This window comes from Gorilla gorilla, chromosome 4 (assembly GCF_029281585.2).
Source record: "Gorilla gorilla gorilla isolate KB3781 chromosome 4, NHGRI_mGorGor1-v2.1_pri, whole genome shotgun sequence".
NCBI lineage: Eukaryota > Metazoa > Chordata > Mammalia > Primates > Hominidae > Gorilla > Gorilla gorilla.
Window position 1 is genome coordinate 63,195,413 of NC_073228.2, and position 19,107 is coordinate 63,214,519.

The 19,107-nt window shown below is 36.1% G+C and overlaps 1 protein-coding gene and 1 non-coding gene across 5 annotated transcripts in view; one reads left to right on the plus strand and one right to left on the minus strand.

Moving 5' to 3' along the window:
• SSH2 (slingshot protein phosphatase 2) overlaps window positions 1-19,107 on the plus strand; it is a 305,334-nt gene that overhangs the window by 30,951 nt on the left and 255,276 nt on the right. The window lies entirely within an intron of this gene.
• Window positions 17,074-17,177, minus strand: LOC115934867 (small nucleolar RNA U13). The gene has a single exon (XR_004070605.1). It is a non-coding gene; the product is annotated as a small nucleolar RNA U13 (small nucleolar RNA).

A 19,107-nucleotide genomic window follows, 5' to 3' on the forward strand; every position in this document is an offset into this window, starting at 1 on the left:
TTCCACGATATTGATTCTTCCAACCCATGAGCATGGAATGTTCTTCCATTTGTTTGTATCCTCTTTTATTTCCTTAAGCAGTGGTTTGTGGTTCTCCTTGAAGAGGTCCTTCACATCCCTTGTAAGTTGGATTCCTAGGTATTTTATTCTCTTTGAAGCAATTGTGAATGGGCGTTCACTCATGATTTGGCTCTCTGTTTGTCTATTATTGGTGTATAAGAATGCTTGTTATTTTTGCACATTGATTTTGTATCCTGAGACTTTGCTGAAGTTGCCTATCAGCTTAAGGAGATTTTGGGCTGAGACGATGGGGTTTTCTAGACATACAATCATGACATCTGCAAACAGGGACAATTTGACTTCCTCTTTTCCTAATTGAATACCCTTTATTTCCTTCTTCTGCCTCATTGCCCTGGCCAGAACTTCCAACACTATGTTGAATAGGAGTGGTGAGAGAGGGCATCCCTGTCTTGTGCCAGTTTTCAAAGGGAATGCTTCCAGTTTTTGCCCATTCAGTATGATATTGGCTGTGGGTTTGTCATAGATAGCTCTTATTATTTTGAGATACGTCCCATCAATACCTAATTTATTGAGAGTTTTTAGCATGAAGGTTGTTGAATTTTGTCAAAGGCCTTTTCTGCATCTATTGAGATAATCGTGTGGTTTTTGTCGTTGGTTCTGTTTATATGCTGGATTATGTTTATTGATTTGCGTATGTTGAACCAGTCTTGCATCCCAGGGATGAAGCCCACTTGATCATGGTGGATAAGCTTTTTGATGTGCTGCTGGATTCAGTTTGCCAGTATTTTATTCAGGATTTTTGCATCAATGTTCATCAGGGATATTGGTCTAAAATTCTCTTTTTTTGTTGTGTCTCTGCCCGGCTTTGGTATCAGGATGATGCTGGCCTCATAAAATGAGTTAGGGAGGATTCCCTCTTTTTCTATTGATTGGAACAGTTTCAGAAGGAATGGTACCAGCGCCTCCTTGTACCTCTGGTAGAATTTGACTGTGAATCCATCTGGTCCTGGACTTTTTTTGGTTGGTAAGCTATTAATTATTGCCTCAATTTCAGAGCCTGTTATTGATCTATTCAGAGATTCAACTTCTTCCTGGTGTAGTCTTGGGAGGGTGTATGTGTCGAGGAATTTATCCATTTCTTCTAGATTTTCAAGTTTATTTGCGTAGAGGTGTTTATAGTATTCTCTGATGGTAGTTTGTATTTCTGTGGGATCAGTGGTGATATCCCCTTTATCATTTTTTATTGCGTCTATTTGATTCTTCTCTCTTTTCTTCTTTATTAGTCTTGCTAGCGGTCTATCAATTTTGTTGATCTTTTCAAAAAACCAGCTCCTGGATTCATTGATTTTTTGAAGGGTTTTTTTGTGTCTCTATATCCTTCAGTTCTGCTCTGATCTTAGTTATTTCTTGCCTTCTGCTAGCTTTTGAATGTGATTGCTTTTGCTTCTCTAGTTCTTTTAATTGTGATGTTAGGGTGTCAATTTTAGATCTTTCCTGCTTTCTCTTGTGGGCATTTAGTGCTGTAAATTTCCCTCTACACACTGCTTTAAATATGTCCCAGAGATTCTGGTATGTTGTGTCTTTGTTCTCGTTGGTTTCAAAGAACATCTTTATTTCTGCGTTCATTTCATTATGTACCCAGTAGTCATACAGGAGCAGGTTGTTCAGTTTCCATGTAGTCGAGCAGTTTTGAGTAAGTTTCTTGATCCCGAGTTCTAGTTTGATTGCACTGTGGTCTGAGAGAGAGTTTGTTATAATTTCTATTCTTTTACATTTGCTGAGGAGTGCTTTACTTCCAACTATGTGGTCAATTTTGGAATAAGTGCAGTGTGGTGCTGAGAAGAGTGTATATTCTGTTGATTTGGGGTGGAGAGTTCTGTAGATGTCTATTAGGTCCACTTGGTGCAGAGCTGAGTTCAATTCCTGGATATCCTTGTTAACCTTCTGTCTCATTATCTGTCTAAGGTTGACAGTGGGGTATTAAAGTCTCCCATTATTATTGTGTGGAAGTCTAAGTCTCTTTGTAGGTCTCTAAGGACTTGCTTTATGAATCTGGGTGCTCCTGTTTTGGGTGCATATATATTTAGGATAGTTAGCTCTTCTTGTTGAACTGATCCCTTTACCATTATGTAATGGCCTTGTCTCTTCTGATCTTTGTTGGTTTAAAGTCTGTTTTATCAGAGACTAGGATTGCAACCCCTGCCTTTTTTTGTTTTCCATTTGCTTGGTAGATCTTCCTCGATCCCTTTATTTTGAGTCCGTGTGTGTCTCTGCACGAGTTGGGTTTCCTGAATACAGCACACTGATGGGTCTTGACTCTTTATCCAATTTGCCAGTCTGTGTCTTTTAATTGGAGCATTTAGGCCATTTACGTTTAAGGTTAATCTTGTTATGTGTAAATTTGATCCTGTCATTATGATGTTAGCTGGTTATTTTGCTCGTTAGTTGATGCAGTTTCTTCCTAGCCTCGATGGTCTTTACAATTTGGCATGTTTTTGCAGTGGCTGGTACCGGTTGTTCCTTTCCATGTTTAGTGCTTCCTTCAGGAGCTCGTTTTATTTAGAGTTTGCTCTAATTCTTTTGTGACTACTTAAGTGAGTTATTTATTCCTCTTTGTTCTCATAGAAATTATATAAATATATATATACACACCCATATATGTATGTCTTTATAGCATTACAGTAGTATTTTTGTCACCCTATCCCATTAGATTGAGGTCAGGAACCTTTCTTGTTCATTTTCGTAACCCCCTTAGTGTCTGGAATATGATAAATAGGTAATAAATAGATGTCAGTGAAGAACTGTTAATCTCATTTAATTACAGACTTACTCATTACTAAAATAAGACAGTTCTGGAGTTGATAATTTTACCTAAGCATAGTGGATGAATTACTTGTATTTTGTAATATTAAATAGGTTGAGAATGAATATTTAAATGTGTAGGCTGCATTTTACATATGATACATAGAAAATTTAAAGGATAGGATTAGAATATCATGTAATTAAAATGAAATGAAAAAGACCAGCAATAAAGTGGGAATGGGATTCAATGGACCATATAGATAAAAGAATGTATAAAATATATTTTATAATGTATTTTATAAAATGCCAAAATATATTTAAAATAAAATATATTTTATAAAATACCAAAATCCACAGATGCCCAAGTGCCTGTTATAACATGGCATACTATTTGCATATAAGCTATGCAATATTTTTATAAAATATATTTTATATAAAATGTATATATAAAATATATTTTATATAAAATGTATATATAAAATATATTTTATATATTATGTATATATAAAATATATTTTATATATTTTGTATATATAAAATGTATATATAAAATGTATATTATATATCTATATATAAAATGTATATATAAAATGTATTTTATATATCTATATATAAAATGTATATATAAAATGTATTTTATATATCTATATATAAAATGTATTTTATATATCTATATATAAAATGTATTTTATATATCTATATATAAAATGTATTTTATATATCTATATATAAAATGTATTTTATATATCTATATATAAAATGTATTTTATATATCTATATATAAAATGTATATATAAAATGTATTTTATATATCTATATATAAAATGTATATATAAAATGTATTTTATATATTTATATATAAAATGTATATATAAAATGTATTTTATATATTTATATATAAAATGTATATATAAAATGTATATATACAATGTATTTTATATATTTACGTATAAAATGTATATATACAATGTATTTTATATATTTACGTATAAAATGTATATATACAATGTGTTTTATATATTTACGTATAAAATGTATATATACAATGTGTTTTATATATTTACGTATAAAATGTATATATACAATGTGTTTTATATATTTACGTATAAAATGTATATATACAATGTGTTTTATATATTTACGTATAAAATGTATATATACAATGTGTTTTATATATTTACGTATAAAATGTATATATACAATGTGTTTTATATATTTACGTATAAAATGTATATATACAATGTGTTTTATATATTTACGTATAAAATGTATATATACAATGTGTTTTATATATTTACGTATAAAATGTATATATACAATGTGTTTTATATATTTACGTATAAAATGTATATATACAATGTGTTTTATATATTTACGTATAAAATGTATATATACAATGTGTTTTATATATTTACGTATAAAATGTATATATACAATGTGTTTTATATATTTACGTATAAAATGTATATATACAATGTGTTTTATATATTTACGTATAAAATGTATATATACAATGTGTTTTATATATTTACGTATAAAATGTATATATACAATGTGTTTTATATATTTACGTATAAAATGTATATAAAATGTGTTTTATATATTTACGTATAAAATGTATATAAAATGTGTTTTATATATTTACGTATAAAATGTATATAAAATGTGTTTTATATATTTACGTATAAAATGTATATATAAAATGTATATAAAATATATTTTATATATTTACGTATAAAATGTATATATAAAATGTATATATAATATATTTTATATATTTACGTATAAAATGTATATATAAAATGTATATATAATATATTTTATATATTTACGTATAAAATGTATATATAAAATGTATATATAATATATTTTATATATTTACGTATAAAATGTATATATAAAATATATCTTGTATATTTTATATATAAAATGTATATATAAAATATATCTTGTATATTTTATATATAAAATGTATATATAAAATATATCTTGTATATTTTATATATAAAATGTATATATAAAATATATCTTTAAAATATATCTTGTATATTTTATATATAAAATGTATATATAAAATGTATATATAAAAATATATAATATATAGAATGTATATATAAAATGTATAATATATTAAATGTATATATAAAATATATAATATATAAAATATATATAAAATATAATATAATGTATATAAAATATATGTATAATGTATTTTATACATTCTGCGATCTATAAATAAAATAGAATGTATAAAATACATCTATCTAAATAGAATGTATGAAAACATGACAGCATAGCCATTTGTAGAAATACATGTGATTTTATGTGGTTGGAGCGGAGAGTCTATGTCAGAGAAGGGGCATGATGGGAGATGAGACTCAAGAGGCTAGATCATGAAGAGCCTTATGTGATACCAGTTTGAATTTTGTCTTGAAAACCATGAGGAATATGGAAGAATTTAAGTATGATCAGATTTGCACATCTGAAGCTGTATTGGGGGGGCGGGGGTGGAGCTAGATGTACTTAGTTACTTAATTGGGGGAAGGTGGAAGGATGGTAATTGAGAAGGAAGGGTCTAGAATATGGCTTCAGTGTTCCAGATTTAGGCATCTAGGTAGATAGTGGTTCCATACCCTGAGGTAAAGAATACTGGGGCCAGTTTAAGTGGTGGGAGTGGGTGGTGAACATCTTGAGTTGGAGGTAAATAGTTAGTCCTTTGTAGCTGGAAGTTCTGCATCTGCAGATTCAACCAAGTGTGGATTGAAACTATTTGGGAAAACCCCAATAAAAATAACAATACCATAATAAAAATAATACAAATAAAAAAATAGTATAACAGCTATTTACATAGTATTTACATCGAAGTAGGTATCGTAAGTAATCTAGAGATGATTTAAAGTGTACAGGAGCATGTGCATAGCTTATATGCAAATACTATGCCATGTTATAACAGGGACTTGGGCATCTGTGGATTTTGATATCTGTAGGGGTCCTGGAATCAATCCTCTGTGGATACCAAGAGATGACTATGTACAAAACAAGCAAAGGAAAGTCCCAAGCTGAAGAGATACATGTGTTACTCAGCAAGGAGATCTAGGCTGGAGAAAGAAAAAATGATACTGACCATTTATTGAGCCTTTGCATAAATATGTCAGGTACTGTGGCAGAAACTTTATATATGTCATTTAGTACTTAGGAATTATTATTATTCTCATTTTATAAATTAAGAAACCAAGATCCAAGCTTACACAGTAAGTGGCAGAGAAACTTATAGGCTCTAAAGCTGTACTGAAGCCATGAGGATATGAATGAGATCACTTATGGAGAACATAACATGAGACAAGTGGAGAACTAAAAGGTGACTAAGGTGTGAGATGAGAGAAGCCTAAAGATAGACTTTTGGGGAATGGGACATTTGGGAGGCTAATGAAGGAAAATCCTGCAAATAAGACTGAAAAAGAATATCAAGAGCAATGTTAACCCAAAATGTGTTTCCCAACTCAATTTGTTATTTAAGATAGTTCTTTAAAAGGGATGGAAGAGTTTTATAGTCAAGAAATTTGGGAAAACATTGGAGAAACTCATCTTGTAGAGTCACAATACACCTCAGTATATTGAAGATCTGAGAAAATCTGTAGTAAAGAAAAATACTTTAATACCACATTTCCCAAAAGTATTTGATCATGTACCCTTGTCATAGTCTCATTCCTGCTACTATAAAAAAATACCACAGAATGGGTAATTTATAAATAATAGAAATTTATTTCTCACAGTTCTGGAGGATGGGAAGTCCAAGACAAGGTGCCAGCAGATTCGGTGTCTGGGAAAAGCCTTCTTGCTGCATCCTCATGTAGAAGGAACAAATGTGGTGTCCTCATATAGCAAAAGGGGAAAAAGGGTGAACAGTTATATGGCATTTCTTGTATAAGGTCATTAATTCCATTCACGAGGGCTCTGTCCTCATGACTTACTTCCTGAAGGCCTGACCTCTTAATACTATCATGTTGGTGATTAAGTTTCAGCATATCAATTTTGGGGGGATGCATTCAGACTATAGCAATTCTCCCCGCCCCCCCCTTTTTTTTTTGCCTAAATTCCATTGACATTCCAGGACTAGGTACTCTAGTTAGGATGAAATTCTGGTGAGTGTGGCATCACAGACTCTAAGCAAAGAGGGAGTTTCAGGAAGGAAGTGTGCACTGTTGGGTCAGATGTATTGAGGAGGTGAAGAGAAGGAAGAGTAGAAAGTCCATTGACTTTGGCAATTAGGATACTAGTGACTTTGGTAAGATCAACTTTGGTGGAGTGGGTGATCAGAAGACCAGTTGCAGCAGGTTAGAAGGTAAATTAGTGGTGAGGAAGGGAAAGCAAGTAGAGACTGTTCTTTTAAAACCTAGTATCAAGGAAAGGAAGAGTAGCTAGAGGGAAATTTAGGGTGAGAGAAGGGCTCTTTTTGGTTATTTGGAAGAGATCTGAGAATATTTTTCTGCTGAGGGGAAGTGATCATTAGGAAAGAAAAGGGTACGGGAAGAGGGTAGGGAAGAGGGAATGATTCATGGAGCAAGTTTCTGGAGGAAATGGGAGGAGAGAGGTTCCAGAGGACAGAGAGAGAGAGATTTGGAAGGTTGGATAATATTACAGTGAGCTCTAGTACAGAAATGCCCTTAGGAACTTCTTTTCCTAGTAGGATTGTTATGTTTATTGTTTTTGTCTACTTTTTATTTTATTTTAATTTACAAAAAAAAAAAATTTAAGCTAGTCAGTCATGGTCGAGACAATGTTAATGAGCTTAACAGTGACCCACAACCTTCAGACCAACTTGGGTCTACTTTGTATAGCTTTACTGAATCTTCCTCTTCATTGTCACAGTGGTGGCTGTCGACATTCCCTACTGTCATTGTGCCTTCCTCTAGCAGCTTTTACTTTTACTTTGCTGTTTCCTGTCTGCTTCCAACTAGAAAACCAGGCTTTTCAGGAATTAAGAGTAAATAACCTGAAGGTCTAAAGAGCAACACCCTCATCCATGCCAGGGAAGCAGTTTATAAACTTTGGGGCATCTTTTCTGCACTTAGAATTCCTTTTATAGGTGAGGTGGGGGTGGGGGCTGCTTTGGAAACTTTCAGATGTTTTTAATTTATATGTATTTACTATTTAAAATGTTTGCTATTAGCCAAATGCTGTGGCACATGTCTGTAGTCCCCAGCTACTTGGGAGACTATAAGGCAGGAGGATTGCTTGAGCCCAAGGAGGTCAAGGCCAACCTGGGCAACAGAACAAGACCTTGTCTCTTTTTAATAAAAAAAGAAAGAAAGAAAAGAAAGAAAGAAAAAAAGTCGGCTATTACTTCATTTGTGCACTTTAGAATTTCTTTTGTAAATTCTAAAAGCCATTTTCCTAATTTTATAAAGCTTCTTTCTTAGTGGTAGATATCTTCAGCTATATATTGTTTATACAAAATCTCTTCAGTTTGAAGATGCGTTTTAACTAGAATCTGGAAAGCTAATGAGCTAGTCAGAACATAAGGTTCTGACTTATAACCATAAAATTGTGCAAGATTAAATATTCTTAGTGGTGTGGTCTGTACTGAGACCTTTTGATTTATAGTGGGTCACTATATAATGATGCGGTTCTGCTCTGTACTTTTTTAGCTAATTATGTTTCTTTTGTCTATAATTGAATAGCCCTTTTGGTCAAATGAGAAGTCTGGAAATTCTGCAGTTACCTTTAGTCTGCTCTTCACCTGTCAGAAGTTTGAAGGCTATTTTGTTTTTTTTTTTCTATTACTATGACATAATATTCAACATTTTAGAATTTAGAATTTATTTAGGGCTCTTGAGCTGCTTGCTTGAGCCTGCTTTCACTCTATGGAGTGTACTTTCGTTTCAATAAATCTGTGCTTTTGTTGCTTCTTTCTTTCATTGCTTTGAAAAAAAAAAGAATTTATTTAGAAGTGAAGGCTGAATCTGATGGGTTTTGTCTAGATAACAGTGCAGAGAAATATTTGTAGCAAATGTGGTTGCTAACCACTTGCACTAGATTCATGTGGGAACTTAAGCATAGTAGATTTGTGGGTTTCATCTCTGTCCCACTCAGTCTCTCTTGAGATAGTCAGGACTGTGTGTTTTTTAACAGGCTCTTGGGTGATTCTGTTAAGTACTAACATATGAAAAGTACTGGTGCAGGGAATCCAGCCTGTGATTAGGCCTGATCCAGGCTGGTCCTTACACTGACTGTAGCAAAAGTGTCCATGGTTAGAACCCAAATCAGAGGAGTGTATGTTCAGGTGCTTCTCACAGGATGATCTTTTAAAGATTTTTTTCAGACCGGGCGTGGTGGCTCACACCTGTAATCCCAGCACTTTGGGAGGCTGAGGCAGGCAGATCACGAGGTCAAGAGATCAAGACCATCCTGGCCAACATGATGAAACCCCGTCTCTACTAAAAATACAAAAATTAGCTGGGTCTGGTGGCGTGTGCCTGTAGTCCCAGCTACTCGGGAGGCTGAGGCAGGAAAATCACTTGAACACAGGAGGCAGAGGTTGCAGTGAGCCGAGATCGCACCACAGCGCTCCAGCCTGGTGACAGAGCGAACAGCTTTAGTGAAATATAATTCAAATGCTATACAGTTAATACATTGGTTTTGGTATATTCACAGATATATGCACCCAACACCACAGTCAGTTTTTGAAAATTTTCATCACCTCAGAAAGAAACCCCTTTATCTATGACCACTCTATCCCACCCAACACCCCTCCTGATCCTAAGCAAACACTAATCTCTGTCTCTATAACTTCCCTATTCTGGACTGGCCTATGAGTGGGATCATATGTTGTCTTTGTGATTGGCTTATTTCAGTTAGCATAATGTTTTCAAGGCTTATCCATGCCATAGCCTGTGTTAGCACTTCATTCCTTTTTATGGCCAAATAATAATAGTGTTTTATCCTTTCATCCACTGATGACATTTAGGTTGTTTCTGTCTTTTGGCTATTATGAATGGTGCTGTACACATCTGTGTACAAGTTTCTGTATGGACATATGTTTTCATTTCTCTTGGGCATATACCTAGGAGTGGGATTGCTAGAGCATATGATAACTCTTTTTAACTGATGAACTGCCAGATTGTTTTCCACAGCAGCTGCACCATTTTACATTCCCACCAGCAGTGTATGAGGGCTCTGATTACTCCACATCCTCATCAACACTTGTTGTAACCTAACTTCAGATTCTAGCCATTCTTGTGAATATGAAGTATTATCTCATTGCAGTTTGGGTTTGCATTTCCCTAGTGGCTAATGATGTTGAACATCTTTTCATGTGCTCACTGGCCACTTGTGTGTCTTCCTCACATGAGAAATATCTATTCAGATCTTTTGCCCATTTCTTATTTTTTTAATTAAAAAAATTTTTTAGAGACTGGGGTCTTGCTCTGTTTCCCAGGCTGGAGTGTAGTGAAATAATCACAGCTCACTGCAGCCTCACACTCCTGGGCTCAAGCCATCCTCCTGCCCCAGTCTTGGTGTCTGATCTCATACCTGGCTGGTTTTTTTTTTTTTTTTTTTTTGGTAGAGATGGGGCCTCACTGTGTTGCCCAGGCTGGCCTTTGCTCATTTTTAAATTGGACTTTTTGTCTTTTTATTATTGAGTTGTAAGAGTTCTTTATGTATTCCAGATACAAGTCCCATGTCGGATATGTGATTTGCAAATATTTTATCCCATTCTCTGGGTTGTCTTTTTTCTTTCTTTATGGTGTACTCTGAAGCACAAAATTTTTAAATTTGATGAAGTTCAGTGTACCTATTTTGTTGTTGTTGTTCATGCTTTTGGTGTCATAGCTAAGAATTCTTTGGCAAATCCTACATCATGAAGATTTACCCCTATGTTTTCTTCTGAGAGTTTTTTGGTTTTTTGTTTGTTTGTTTTGAGACAGTCTGTCTCTGTCACCCAGGCCGGAGTGCAGTGGCGCAATATCAGCTCACTGCAACCTCTGCCTCCCAGGTTCAAGCAATTCTTCTGCCTCAGCCTCCCAAGTAGCTAGGATTACAGGCGTGTGCCACCATGCCCAGCTAATTTTTGTATTTTAGTAGAGACGGGGTTTTACCACGTTGGCCAGGCTGGTTTCAAATTCCTGACCTCAAGTGATCCACCTGCCTTGGCCCCCCAAAGTGCTGGGATTACAAGTGTGAGCCCCCATGCCCAGACTCTTCTGACAGTTTTATGGTTTTTCTCTTACATTTAGGCCTTTGATACATTTTGAGTAAATTTTTGTATATGGTATTTGTTTGCATGTGGCTTTGCAGGTGTCTCAGCACCATTTTTTTTAAGAAAACTAAACTCAAATTTTATATACAATGCCTTTAATTTTATTTTAAATTAGAAACATAGTAGTCTTTTTTTCTTTTCTTTTTTTTTTTTTTTTTTTTTTTTTGAGGCAGTGTCTCATTCTTTCACCTAGGCTGGAGTGAAGTGGTGCACTATCATGGCTTCAACCCCCCGAGCTCAAGTGATCCTCCCACCTCAGCCTTCTGAGTAGCTGGTCTACAGGAGTGTGCCACCATGCCCGGCTTTTTTTTTTTTTTTTTTTTTTTTTAAGTTTTTTGTAGGGATGTGATTTTGCCATGTTACCCAGGCTGGTCTCACACTCCTGGCCTAAAGTGATCCTCCCACCTCAGCCTCTCAAAGGGCTGGGATTACAGGCATAGCCATTGCACCTGGCTGTCACTTTCTTTATACTGACTTTTTCTACTGTTTGTATGGTTAAGGTTTCTGTTAATACTGTAGAAATATAAACCATCAAAATATTTGGTCTATAAAAATTACTAGGTTTTTGCTTTACACTTATATGGATTCCATCCCAGAGAGTTGTCCAGTTTCCAAGCTGTCCATGCTATGGCACTAAGTCTCATACATAAAACTCCAACTCTGCTTTCTTGGGATTTCAGTGGGAAAGAAATACACTGAATGCCTGATTCTCTCCAAATCTCTTTCCAACCATCCCATGGAACCATAAAGATTCCTCAGCCTTAGACTTCGTGATTTTAGGCTTTTTCTCACCACTATCTGTTAGTTTCCATGGTAGAGTCAAGTGCAGTCTCTGTCTCAGCATAGTTTCTTTCTGGGGGTAGGGTGGACGGGACAGGGTCTTACTCTTTCGGTCAGGCTGGAATGCAGTGGCATGATCATGGCTCACTGCAGCCTCAACCTTCTGGGCTCAAGTAATTCTCCTGCCTCAGCCTCCTGAGTAGCTGGGACTACAGGCATGTACCACTATGCCTGGCTGACTTTTAAATTTTTTTGTAGAAATGAGATCTCACTACATTGCCCAGGCTGGTCTCAAACTCCTGGGCTTAAGTGATCCTCCTGTATTGGCCTCCCAAAGTGCTGGGATTGCAGTCATGAGTTACCACGCCTGGCCTCAGCATAGTTTCTTTCATAATCTTCACATATTGTGTTCTGTAAGGTCATCTTAGTTTTTATAAAAGATAAGGAAATGTTTTCTTCACATTAAATTACATTAAAAGAAGCTGAAAGCACTTATTTATTTTCTAAAATTAGTATTTAGTAATAGCATTCCCTAACCTGAACTGCAGAAGACCATTTAAAAGTAGCTCTGTTCCCTCTACTATGATGACCAGGTTTCTGCTCTTCAAAGAGAAAGAAATAAGAACAACCAACATTGGCTTACTCTGTGCTAGGCACTATTCTGAGCTCTTTATCAATATGATCTGATTCAGTCCTGACAACCACCCTCTGAAGATGTGTACTATTACCACCCTCATTTTACAGATGAGGAAATAGAGGCACAGATAAGGGGTAGGACAGGATTAGAATCCAGGCAATCCGACTTCAGAGACCCTTGTCTTGAAAGCACATACCAAAGATTGGCCTGCCTTACCCTTCTTGTCTTAAACTCCAGTCTTGAATTCCATGTCATTTTTGATGGGTCTAGGAAATAGGACCTAGGAAATACACCTAAAGTACTCTGTTTTGTTTTTGTTTATTCTTACTAAAGCTCAAGTTTATCCTCTATTGATCCTCTCTAAATAATTTCATAGTTATAATATCTAAGATGTACAAAAATTTCTATGCCTGCTCCAAGATTTTTTTTATTGTGTTTTATGCTAATAGCTTGCTTTTATAACACTACTACTGATCTCAAGTATTAAGTTGTTAACAAAATATCCTCTATAGGGATATAATTAAATAAGATAGGTGGCCCCAAAGTAGTATAAGCTGCATGATGTTGAAGAAATTACATTGGCTCGATAGGAGAGCCATTCATCTGGCTTTGCTACCACTTAACTCTGGCTCTGGTCAATCTTTTCATCTTTCTAGTCCTGGTTTTCTTATCCGAGAAAAAAATCTTTAATCTCTAAGGTCCTGTCCAGCTTTAGCACTTAAGGATACTACATACTCTTGGTAAAGTGTCTTCAGAACTGTGTAATAGAAGTTGAAGGAGCGCTATAATTGGTGACTAACATTCAGCCCCTTGTTACTTATGCAACTTCTTCAGCAGGCTTGAATTTCTCCCCAGAAAATGGGTTATTTTCTATCACATCATCAGTCTGCAAATTTTTCAAACTTTTTTTTTTTTTTTTTTTTGAGATGGAGTCTTTCTCTGTCACCCAGGCTGGAGTGCAGTGCCATGATCTTGGCTCACTGCAACCTCCACCACCTGGGTTCAAGCAATTCTCCTGTCTCAGCCTCCCGAGTAGTTGGGACTACAGGTGCACGCTACCACGCCTGACTAATTTTTGTATTTTTAGTAGAGATGGAGTTTCACCATATTGGTCAGGCTGGTCCCAAACTCCTGACCTCAGGTGGTCCATCCACCTCAGCCTCCCAAAGTGCTGGGATTACAGGTGTGAGCCACGACACCCGGCCATTTTCCAAACTTTTATGCGCTGCTTCTTCTTGAACACTTTGCCACTTAGAAATTTCTTCCACCAGATACCTAAATCATCTCTCTCAAGTTCAAAGTTCCACAGAACTCTATGGCAGGGGCAAAATGCCACCAGTCTCTTTGCTAAAACGTAGCAAGAGTCACCTTTGCTCCAGTTCCCAAGTTCCTTATCTCCATCTGAGACCACCTCAGCCTGGACCTTATTGTCCATATCGCTATCAGCATTTTGGTCAAAGCCATTCAACAAGTCTCTAGGAAGTTACAAACTTTCCCATATCTTCCTGTCTTCTGAGCCCTCCAAGTTTCTAGGAAGTTCCAAACTTTCCCACATTTTTCTGTCTTCTTCCGGGTCCTCGAAACTGTTCCAACCTCTGCCTGCTACTCAGTTCCAAAGTTGCTTCCACATTTTCGGGTATCTTTATAGCAGTGCCCCACTACCTGGTACCTATTTACTGTATTAGTCTGTTCTCACGCTGCTAATAAAGACATACCCGAGTCTGGGTAATTTATAAAGGAAAGAGTTTTAATGGACTCACAGTTCCACATGGCTGGGGAGGCCTCACAATCATGGTGGAAGAATAAGGAAGAGCAAAAGGACATCTTACATGGCGGCAGGCAAGAGAGCATGTGCAGGGGAAATCCCCTTTATAAAACCATCAGATCTTGTGAGGCTTGTTATCACCAGAACAGCACAGGAAAAACCTGCCTCCATGATTCAATTACCTCCCACTGGCTCCCTCCCATGACATGTGGGAATTATGGGAGCTTCAATTCAAGATGAGATTTAGGTGGGTACATAGCCAAACCATATCAGTAAGCATTATTGATTAAATCATTGGTCATTGGTAACTGACTCAATCTCCACTCCTTCCCTGGTTACGTGATGGAGCTGAAAATTACAAGCTTCTAATCAAGGATTGGTGTTTCTGGTGACTAGCTCCCATCCTAAAGCTATCTAGGGGCCAGCCAAGAGACACTTCCTTAAAACTAAAGATGCTTCTATCACTCGTATCACTCAGGAAATTCCAAGGGTTTTAGGAGCTCTGTGTCAGGAACTGGGGAAAAAGACCTGATTTTTTTTTTTTTTTTTTTTTTTTTTTTTTTTGTGATACAATAGCAAGAAACCCCAGTCTTTGGTTAATAAGAGTTAAAAGTTAGTACCTGCTTGATAGAAAAAAAGCATAATACGCAATAGGTTGCATAAGACTTGGTGAGAAGAAAGAGGAACAGCAAAAGCATGGAAGCCAGAGACACTTGGATAAGTATAAATGAATTCAGTACTCTAGATAATAAAGCACGTGATGGGAGAAAAAGGGAGGTGCTAGATTAGAGAACTAAGTAGGCAAGAGCCAAGACCTTGGAGGCTTTTTATGCCTTGGTAAGAAATTTAAACTTAAACTTTAGCCCGTACTCAGGCTTTACATTGCATCAGAATAAGTTGAAAAATATGTAAAAATGCAGATTGACCCAGGAATATGCATCTTTACAAGCATCCACAGGTAACCCTGACACAAAAAATACTGCTTTTGGCAGTGAGGAACATAAAAGTTTTATGTAGAGATGTAAGGTCAGAGTTACAATTTAGAGTGGATTGTTGCAGTTGCCAAGTCCTGGAACTAACATAGACTCAAACTAAGGCAGTTGTGGTTGGGATAGACAGGATGAGATAGATTACAGAAATATATAAAAAGTGAAGTGGTAGAGGCCTGATGATGGATTATGAGGTGAAATAAAGATAGAAGACTGGTTAACTCTTGAAGACTTTGAGCTTGGTTGGGCTGAGTAGATGGCAGATGATATTAACAAAAATACAAGAAGTAAAGCTTTAGTGGGAAGATGAGTTCAGTTGCGGACAAGCTGAGGTATGTAATCCTGTGGAATATGTTAGCAAACATGTTCCAATTAGGCAGTAAGATATGCAAGAAGACCAGTGATGAAAATATCCTAAAGTAATGTTTGTAGTCTCTTGAAGCTGTGAGAGAGATGACATCACTCAAGGAATGCCCATGGAGATAGATGCCAAGGACAGAACCCTGAAAGCCCCCATATGTAAGGGGTAAAAGTAGAAAAGGAGAATTTGACAGACTGAAAGGAGCAATCAGAAAGCAATTTGTGGAAGACCAGTAGAAAATAGTGTGCCAAAAGTTTTAGGAAGAAATCAGTGGTCCAATTCTGTCAAATGCAACTGAGAAATTCGATAATACAAAGAAAAGTGTTATGAGTTGGTAGTGTAGAAGCCACCTGTGACTTTGGCTACAGTAGTTTCAGTGGAGAGGTGGGACAGAGAAGCCTGATTGAGGTAAGTTGAAGAGAAAATTGATCAAACAAATTGTGAATATAGGCCAGGTGTAGTGGCTCACACCTGTAATCCCAGCACTTGTGGAAGCCAAGGTGGGAGGATTGCTTGAGCCCAGGAGTTCGAGACCAGCCTGGGCAACATAGTAACGTCTCTCACTCATCATATATATATGTATGTAAAGAAACAGTAAAAATAGAGTATTCATTTTCACAAGAGTTCTCATGAATAGAAGGAGAAAAAGGATTATATCTAGATGGAGGAATGCAAGGTCAAATATTTTTCTTGTTTTTAAAGTATGCGCATGTAGACTTGAAAATGTTTCTGTGCTAAAGGAAATGAACCAAAGTAATGGCAGTGGGGAAAGAGATAGAAGATAAAAGTGAGACAGGAGATAATTGATAGGAACAGGTCTCAGGGGACTGGTCTAAGACACTAAATAAGGAGTTAGTCTGGAACAGGAGAAGTTAGGCTGGCCAGGAAGAGAATTAACTCATCCTCTGTGACTTAAATATCTATTTCCTGTTATGATTTAACCTTACTATACAGGATGACATTACCATTCTTTACTCCAGGAGAACTTATAAAGTGTATCCAATGTGCAGTTTTATCAATTCATCATGCATAGATAAAAATGTCTATTTATATACAGTACAACTTATATTTAGATATTATAGTATGTCATGTATATTTAGTTAAGACTAATCTGTTGCCCTGACTACTATAGAGATTAGCAGAAACCTTTCTGAAACACGATAGGATAATGTGTCTTCTGATTCTTTTAAAATTCTTTCTTCTTTTTACAGCTGTTAAGCACATAGTGGGCACTCAATAAAATGACACCTAACATAGGATTTGGAAAATGTGTGAATTACAAAGATATAGCCCAAAATATAAAAGGTACTCATTATTCAGAGTTTAAATTATTTGAACTTACTAACTCTAAAAATTAATACGTTTTTCATAGAAGCCTTTTACCATACCAGAATTCAACTTGTCACTAAGCATAAGAGTTTTTTTTTTCTTTTTTCTTTTCTATTTTATTTCTTTTCACATCAGACAGGTAATGTGCTGATATTGTAACAAGGTTTAAGGGAGGCACATCTCACACAAAAGCATGAAAACCCAGTCACCATGCTTATGAATCACAAAAGGATTCTAGGCATAAGATTATGATTTGGCCATTAAGAAAAAAATTGGGCTGGGCATGGTGGCTCATGCCTTTAATAAAAACACTTTGAGAGGCTGAGGCGAGAGGATCGCTTGAGCCCAGGAGTTCAAGACCAGCCTGAGTAACATAGTGATACCCCGTCTCTACAAAAAAATTTTTAAAAAGAAAAGAATTGTCTTTGATGATAACTTGGTAGACTTCCAGCTGGGAGCATCTTTATTTTATTTATTTGTTTATTTATTATTTTTGAGATGGAGTTTTGCTCTGTTGCCCAGGCTAGAGTGCAGTGGTGCGATCTCAGCTCACTGCAACCTCCACCCCCTGGGTTCAAGCGATTCTCCTGCCTCAGTCTCCTGAGTAGCTGGGATTAGAGGTGCCCGCCACTGCGCCCAGCTAATTTTTGCAGTTTTAATAGAGACGAGGTTTCACCATTTTGGCCAGGCTGGTCTCGAACTCCTGACCTTGTGATCCACCTGCCTCGGCCTCCCCCAAAGTGCTGGGATTACAGGTGTGAGCCACTGCGCCCGGCCAGAGCATCTTTATTTAAAAGCATGTATTGTAAAGCCCCATGTGAGAATAGAATGCTACCTTGAGTATATAATGAGGTGCAGGGAAAAGTCCAGGCTACTATCTTAAGGCCAGTTATAAATCCTTGATGATTTCAAATTTGTTGGATTCTTTTGATGGTGATGATAGTGGGAGAAAGAAATATGCACATCAAAAGGGATTTACTAGAGAAAAGGCTGTGAGTTTTTGAAAGGTTTTGGTAAGTGTGCCAAATTGCTTTCTAGAAAAGTTGTATTAGTTTAAACTTCCATCAGTAATATGCTCCAGACATCAGTGAGTATGCTCCAGACATCATTTTCCAAATATTAAAAATTACATTCTTATTTTAGAAAAAGTTAAGACTGGCATTGTATAATAGGACAGCTATGTATCAATCTTTGTATCTCCCTGAAGCTTTCAGCCATTGAGTTCTGTAACCAAATGACTTCCTGTACATCTTAAGAAGCAAATAATGCAATTTTTTCCTCAATTGAAATGTTTGGAGATGTTTGTTTGTTTGTTTGTTTGTTTGTTTGTTTTTCTCCTTGAAGCCTGTAAAAGTTTGAGTTCATTTTGAAGTTTTGGGGAAATGTTCAAGTTCTGATTTCATCTCCCACGTGTACTTTTCATAATTATTTCATTTTATTAACAAAGTAGGGCCAGGCGCAGTGGTGGGCTGGGTGTGGTGGCTCATACCTGTAATCCCAGCACTTTGGGAGGCCGAGGTGGGCAGATCACGAGGTCAGGAGTTTGAGACCAGCCTGGTCAACATGGTGAAACCCCATCTCTACTAAAAATACAAAAATTACCTGGGTGCGGTGGCAGGTGCCTATAATCCCAGCTATCGGGAGGCTCAGGCAGGAGAATTGCTTGAACGTGGGAGGCAGAGGTTGCAGTGAGCCAAGATTGTGCCACTGCACTCCAGCCTGAGTGACAGAGCAAGACTCTGTCTCGGAAAAAAAGAAAGAAAGAGAAAGAGAGAGAGAAAAGAAAGGAAGAAAAGGAAGAAAGAATGAAAGAACAAACGAAAGAAAGACAGGAGGGAAAATAGGCACTACAGATTGTTCACAATTCCCTAACTCCATTTAATATAAGGATTTTGATTTCTCCTTTTCACTGAAAAACTATCCTGCTGTTCTTTGGTGACCAACGATAACAAACTTAGTTTATAGCTACTATAACTGAGGTTTGGGAAATCTTCAATACTTCACATATGTATAGATGCTGGCAGTGTATCAAATTCTAGTTTCTAGTCTTTAGTTCTTTAAAAACTCTTTAGTCACTTTGTTATTCTTACATTTCATTTGTGATAATTGATTAACATGTTTGTATTTGAAGACATTAATCACAATTTAGAATATATAATGAGC